General features: G+C 46.9%; 1 long non-coding RNA gene across 1 annotated transcript; it reads left to right on the top strand.

Annotated features, from left to right (window-relative positions):
* The first annotated feature begins 981 nt into the window (after positions 1–981).
* Positions 982–1226, top strand: LOC120986874. The gene is made up of 3 exons (XR_005775825.1): positions 982–1025; positions 1056–1147; positions 1212–1226. It is a non-coding gene; the product is annotated as an uncharacterized LOC120986874 (long non-coding RNA).
* Positions 1227–7884: the final 6658 nt, after the last annotated feature.

Genomic DNA, 7884 nt, shown 5'->3' with positions numbered 1-7884 from the left:
GTAAGGCCTCATGCACATGACCGTTGTTCGGGTCTGCATCCGAGCCGCATTTTTTGCGGCTTGGCTGCGGACCCATCCACTTTAATGGGGCCGCAAAAGATGCGGACAGCACTCCGTGTGCTGTCCGCATCCGTTGCTCCGTTCCGTAGCCACGCAAAAAAAATATTACATTTTCTATTCTTGTCCGTTTTGCGGACAAGAATGAGCATGTCTACAATGGGCCGCCCGTTCGCCACACGGGTGGCTTCTGTTTTTTTGCGGATCTGCGGTTTGCGGACCGCAAAAAATGGTCGTGTGCATGAGGCCTAAACCTGGAAAGAAAAAATACTGACGTGTGAATGTACCCTTACTCCAGGTTTCCATAACAACCCAGCCATTTTTCTTCACTGCTGTAGATTAGCTTTAGACTAGAGCTACAGGACGACAATAAGTCGCATGACACATAGGGCACAACTACGCTGCTACATGCATCCATCTTGGATGGATTTTTTGCGACTGTCGTGTTGCAGTCGCAGCATGTCACATGTCTCAGTGCGACACCATAGCCTATCATTATAAAAACTGTTAAGACACAATGTCGCGCGACACATGTCGTCATGTAGCCCTTGCATTAAAGGGGCAGGGCGCTGTGGAGGTCACTCTTAAATGGGCGGGCACTGTGGAGGTCACTGTTAATGAGGAGGGCACTGTGGAGGTCACTGTTAAAGGGGAGGGGGCGCTGTGGAGGTCACTGTTAAAGGGGCAGGGCACTGTGGAGGTCACTAATAAAGGGGCGGGCACTGTGGAGATCGCTGTTAAGGGGGTGCGAACTGTGCAGGTCACTGTTAAAGAGACAGGCACTGTGAAGGTCACTGTTAAAGGGGCAGGCACTGTGGAGGTCGCTGTTAAAGGGGCGGTTACTGTGGAGGTCACTGTTAAAGGGGCGGGCACTGTGGAGGTCACTGTTAAAGGGGTGGACACTGTGGAGGTCACATTTAACATTTAAGGGGGCAGGGACCACTATTAAAGGAGCAACTGCTGTGGAGGTCACTGTTTAGGCAGCAGGGTACTGTGAGGTCACTGTTAAGGCAGCGGGGTACTGTGGAGGTCACTGTTAAGGGGCGGTCCCCTGAGGAGGTTACTGTCAAGGGAGTAGGGTGCTGTGGAGGTCCCATTTTAAAGTGGCGGGGCACTGTGGGGGGGTCAGTGTTAAGGGGTGGAGGAATATGGAGTTCACTGTTAAAGGGTTGAGGTACTATAGAGGTCACTGTTATGGGGGATACTATTGATATCTTTTAATGACACACACAAACATTAAATTAAATACAGATGTAGCAGAAATGTAGATTAAATATACCCGTGCAAAGCCGGGTCCTTCTGCTAGTACTTTATAACTGGTGATGACCTATCCTCAGGATAGACATCAGTATCTGATTCCAAATCCCGAACCCCCCACCGATCAACTGTTTGAGAATGCACCAGAGCACCACTTGCATTATCTGTCATCATTAGTGTTGATCACGAATATTCGAATTGCGAATTTTAATCGCGAATTTCGGCACTTCGAGAATTCGCGAATATAGAGAATATCGCTAAATATATTCGTAATTGCGAATATTCGATATTTTTTTAAATACCAGTTCATGCGAATTTTTTATGCGCATATTTTAGGCGAATTTTATGCTAATTTTCGCAATCAAGAAAATAATGCCTGGAGATCATGAATTCGCGAATTCTCGAATATATGGCGAATATTCGTGCAAATATTCGCGAAATATCGCGAATTCGAATATTGCCCCTGCCGCTCATCACTAGTCATCATCTCAAAACAGGGCCTTGAAGTTCTTTCCCGACTATACAGTCCCTGACAAAAGTCTTGTCGCTTCTCTATTTTGTAGAAACTCCTGCTATTAACCTGACTTTTAATTAATCAATTGGTGTTAGAAATAGCTCATATGAAAAGCTAAAGCCCTCCCAAATGATGTTTAATGCACTGAAATAAATTAGTTTCACTGAAAAAAGATTTATCATTTAATCAAGACAGAAAAGTCAAATTTTGGCAAGACAAAAGTTTTGTCGCCTATACAAAAATTGAACAACTTTACTGCAAATCCAAAAATATGTCAGCAAATTAAGTAGTGGTGCTGTGAGATCCAAATTTAATATCTTGTATGACTTCCATGAGCTTGAAGGACAGCATCCATGTGGTTTGGCAAGGATTCATACAATTTATTGATGAAGTCATCAGGAATAGCAAAGAAAACAGTCTTGCATGCCTCCCAGAGTTCATCAAAATTCTTTGGTTTCGTCTTCCATGCTTCCTCTTTCATCCTACACCACATATGCTCAATGATGTTCATGTCTGGTGACTGGGCTGGCCAATCCTGGAGCATCTTGATCTTCTCGCCTTAAAGAACTTTGATGTGGAGATGGAAGTATGTGATGGAGCACCATCCTGCTGCAGAATTTGGCCTTTTTTATGGTTGGGAATATAAGAGGTTATATCACTGTCGTTTGGAACGCTATATTGCTGATAAAACGAATACTTTATTAATTCAAAGAAGGAAGGGAAAGAGAACTAACCTATATTAAAATTCTAGGACACCATCTGACCAGTATTAAGTCGATGGATTAGGACGTATGAAGCCGCAATGTGCGGTGCATGCAACTGTGGATGGGGTCACTAGAAATGCTGCAACTAGTGCTGTACTAAAGGCTGAATCATGGAGCCATGGGGCCGTGCTAGATCCAATCCACCAGAAGTATGCACTGTGGCGCGGTGAAGGTGCTCTTAACCATTTCCAGCTGGTATTGCCCTAGACTAAATTTAAATAGGCTAATCCATTGATAAACATCTACCTGCAGAAGCCGACCTCACTTGGAACCATCCGTTCAATATGAATCAGATGTCTGAGTGTCGGCCCTGCAGGCACGAATCAAGGGACCTAGGCTAGGCTGGATGGAACAGAAAGGCTTGATTGCATATGCTCATCAACTGCAGAGGGCTGAGAACCGCAGACCTCAACTGCAATGTGAGCGCAATACAGGCAATAGGAACATTAGTTTATCCCCACACCACGCTCGACGCGTTTCGCCATATTCGGCTCGTCAGGAGCATAAATCTGTGGGTATTTGGACAAACAATCAAAGCTGCTAAGCCTCCGTGACAGAGGCTGCAGCTGTCAGTACGAGGTGGCCGAACGCGGCCGCTCGAATGCACGATATATAAGGAGAGTCCTCCTCCCCTATGCTGAGTCAAGCCTTCAGGGCGGCCAATAAGAAGGTAGGAGGCGCGGCACCGCCGCATCATCCATCCCGCCCCCATTGTTCCGCCCCCTCTATGAGACGAGCACAGATGAATGTCACAACATTCATGCACTAAAGATAGAGTTGATACATACGGCGACTTAATAACCCGGCGGCATGGTATAGCACCAGTTGGGACGAGGATTGCAGAGCGGTCTTAGGTACAATATGTTAAGGATCATTCAGTTGCGGTCAGAATAGCACGGCAGGATCACAGAAGAGACCCTGCGGCAGTTTCTCATAACAAGTGGTATCACAGCGATCAGGCGAATATTTAATAGTAATCCCTCTATAGACTACATAGGGTGGGGTGTCTAGTATAATGTGGTATAAACAAACCATAACTAGTAACTACACTCCCATCCCCCTGCTTTCTTATGGCCCTACCAGGAGCCCAGGGAGTCACACTTCTGATGACCTACTGACATTGGATGTCTAGTGGTCAGTACTCCTGAGACACAGGGATCGCGGAGAGTATAACATCACTCCTAATATTCCACCCGTTGCACTCCCTATGATGGATTTTAGAGAAAACACGCAAAGGAGTTATACTCATTCAATCCCTGAGGTTGGAGTGCATACAAGCGGTAGATCCACTGTGTCTCTTTTTGTAATAGACGCCTGTCAAAGTCGCCTCCTCTTGGCGATCTTCTAACCACTTCCACAGCCTGAAATTTAATGACATCCGCATCACCACCATGTACAGTTGATATGTGTCTGGCAATAGGGGTATCCGCCCCTTTGTGGATGTCATTTAGATGTTCTGCTACTCTTCTACGGAATTCCCTTGTGGTTTTACCCACATATTGTTTTCCGCAAACACAAGTGGTCAAGTATACCAAGCCTCTGGTTTTGCAATTCACAAATGATCTGATGGTAAATCTCCGCTCAGTGACGCTACAAACAAATGTGGCGCCCCTCTGAATCGCAGGGCAAGCCACGCACCCACCACAGCGGAAGGTCCCTTTAAGATTGGTGCTCAGCCAGGTGGATGTGGTAGGGGCCTGAAAGAAGCTGTGGACCAAGCGATCTCTCAAGTTACGTCCACGTCTATACGTGATCAGAGGTGTGTCGCCTATCATGTGTCCAATGTCTGGGTCTGATTTTAAAATACCCCAATAGGTCGTCAACAACTCTCTCACTGTGTTGTGTGCTTCATCATATGTGGCTATGATGCGCAACTGCTCTGTTCCCAGTGATCCTGGCTTAGGGGTAAGAAGGGCATCCCGATTTTGGGCCAGCGAGGGATGGTACGCCTTAGCTAGTACATGTTGCGGGTACCCCCTACTCCTAAACCTGGTCTGTAGATCACTGGATGCCGTTCTAAAGTCCGACATGTTAGAACAGTTGCGCCTTACCCGAAGGTATTGCCCTTTGGGAATTCCCTTCTTCAGGGGCAAGGGGTGGCAACTGTCCCACCTGAGGAGGCTGTTGGTCGCAGTCTCTTTGCGGAACAGTCGTGTGCCAATGTTGCCCATCTTGTCCCTGAAGATGGTCAAATCCAGGAAGGTGATTTGAGATTCCTGGATCTCTGACGTGAAGAATAGTCCCATCGTATTTATATTCAGGTCTGAAACAAACCGATTGAAATCCTCAACACTCCCTGACCATAAAATCAACACATCGTCGATGAAGCGTAACCACAAATTAATGTGGTCAGTCCATCTCTGATTATCAGCGAACACAACTTCCCGTTCCCACCAGGTAGAGGTTGGCGAAAGTCGGAGCACAGGGGCTCCCCATCGCCACTCCCCTGAGCTGGTGGTACATACGGTGATCGAAAATAAAACAGTTGTGTTCAAGAATGAACTTCATTAGTTCAAGGACAAACTCGTTATGCTGCCAGCAATGGATGCCACGTTGATGAAGAAATGAGGCCACAACTCCACACCCCCTGTCATGGGGTATGGAGCTATACAAGGCCTCAACATCCAAGCTGGCCAGCATAACGTTCTCACCAAGATGAATTCCCTCCAGTTTCTTGATCACATCCATGGAATCACGTACATACGAGGATAGGGCCACCGCGAAGGGTCGTAGAATCCTATCCACGTATGTACTGATTGGATGTGTCAAGCTCCCAGTCCCTGAAACAATGGGACGTCCCTTTAATGGGGAAAGTCCCTTGTGCACCTTGGGTAACCCATAGAAGCAAGGGATCTGGGGATGTTTGGGGAACAAAAAGTCAAACTCAGACCGACTAATAAGGTCATGATCGTGTGCTGTATCCAAAAGATCCTTCAGTTGCCTCCTGAATGTCTCAATTGGATTCATTTCCAGCACACGGTAACATGAATCATCACTGAGAATGTTAAGACACATGGTCTTGTACTGTTCATAATTCATTACGACAATATTCCCTCCCTTGTCCGATGGTTTAATGACAAGGGAGTTGTCACGTTCCAGAGAGATTAAAGCATCAATCTCCCTTTTATGGAGATTGGACTCAATCCCTCTGGATGTGTCAAGCATTCTCAGTTGGTCAGTCATGACCTTAAGAAAAATATCAGGCGGTGTACCATCACCTAGGGGTGGGCTTTTTGTGGAGGGCAGTTTCAGATCTGTGAATGGACCCTCACCAACATCCCTCTCCCCTTCTTCCATAAGGGATACCAGTAGTTGGATATCCGGCAGGTCATGGATGTCAATACCCAATTCATTGCATTGTTGTTGATTATGTGTCGCAAAGAATTTTTTCCATTTAAGTCTCCTTACGAATAGGGTCAAATCCTTAACCCATTCGAAGGAGCTAAAGGAACAAGTGGGAACAAATGATAGGCCCTTACTAAGCAGCTCCAATTCTACCTCCGTAAAGGACCTATCAGATAAGTTGATAATTTGTAGCTTATCCCTAGACCTGTCTTTCACTGGAGAGTCCCCAGTCTGATAACCAGTTGCCCCCATCCTTTGATGGTGTGCTATTGGTTTTTCCTGTTTCTCAGACTGTAGGGTCTCGTAGTTTGATTCCCTAAAAAAAAAAACGTGAACCGGGGTTCCTCCAAACATCCCCAGATCCCTTGCTTCTATGGGTTACCCAAGGTGCACAAGGGACTTTCCCCATTAAAGGGACGTCCCATTGTTTCAGGGACTGGGAGCTTGACACATCCAATCAGTACATACGTGGATAGGATTCTACGACCCTTCGCGGTGGCCCTATCCTCGTATGTACGTGATTCCATGGATGTGATCAAGAAACTGGAGGGAATTCATCTTGGTGAGAACGTTATGCTGGCCAGCTTGGATGTTGAGGCCTTGTATAGCTCCATACCCCATGACAGGGGGTGTGGAGTTGTGGCCTCATTTCTTAATCAATGTGGCATCCATTGCTGGCAGCATAACGAGTTTGTCCTTGAACTAATGAAGTTCATCCTTGAACACAACTGTTTTATTTTCGATCACCGTATGTACCACCAGCTCAGGGGAGTGGCGATGGGGAGCCCCTGTGCTCCGACTTTCGCCAACCTCTACCTGGGCTGGTGGGAACGGGAAGTTGTGTTCGCTGTTAATCAGAGATGGACTGACCACATTAATTTGTGGTTACGCTTCATCGACGATGTGTTGATTTTATGGTCAGGGAGTGTTGAGGATTTCAATCGGTTTGTTTCAGACCTGAATATAAATACGATGGGACTATTCTTCACGTCAGAGATCCAGGAATCTCAAATCACCTTCCTGGATTTGACCATCTTAAGGGACAAGATGGGCAACATTGGCACACGACTGTTCCGCAAAGAGACTGTGACCAACAGCCTCCTCAGGTGGGACAGTTGCCACCCCTTGCCCCTGAAGAAGGGAATTCCCAAAGGGCAATACCTTCGGGTAAGGCGCAACTGTTCTAACATGTCGGACTTTAGAACGGCATCCAGTGATCTACAGACCAGGTTTAGGAGTAGGGGGTACCCGCAACATGTACTAGCTAAGGCGTACCATCACTCGCTGGCCCAAAATCGGGATGCCCTTCTTACCCCTAAGCCAGGATCACTGGGAACAGAGCAGTTGCGCATCATAGCCACATATGATGAAGCACACAACACAGTGAGAGAGTTGTTGACGACCTATTGGGGTATTTTAAAATCAGACCCAGACATTGGACACATGATAGGCGACACACCTCTGATCACGTATAGACGTGGACGTAACTTGAGAGATCGCTTGGTCCACAGCTTCTTTCAGGCCCCTACCACATCCACCTGGCTGAGCACCAATCTTAAAGGGACCTTCCGCTGTGGTGGGTGCGTGGCTTGCCCTGCGATTCAGAGGGGCGCCACATTTGTTTGTAGCGTCACTGAGCGGAGATTTACCATCAGATCATTTGTGAATTGCAAAACCAGAGGCTTGGTATACTTGGCCACTTGTGTTTGCGGAAAACAATATGTGGGTAAAACCACAAGGGAATTCCGTAGAAGAGTAGCAGAACATCTAAATGACATCCGCAAAGGGGCGGATACCCCTATTGCCAGACACATATCAACTGTACATGGTGGTGATGCGGATGTCATTAAATTTCAGGCTGTGGAAGTGGTTAGAAGATCGCCAAGAGGAGGCGACTTTGACAGGCGTCTATTACAAAAAGAGACAGGCCCGATCCTACACGGGGTG

This window comes from Bufo bufo, chromosome 1 (genome assembly GCF_905171765.1).
Source record: "Bufo bufo chromosome 1, aBufBuf1.1, whole genome shotgun sequence".
In the NCBI taxonomy this organism is placed as follows: domain Eukaryota; kingdom Metazoa; phylum Chordata; class Amphibia; order Anura; family Bufonidae; genus Bufo; species Bufo bufo.
Note: the sequence above shows the minus strand (reverse complement) of the source record. Positions and strands in the feature narration are given on the sequence as shown.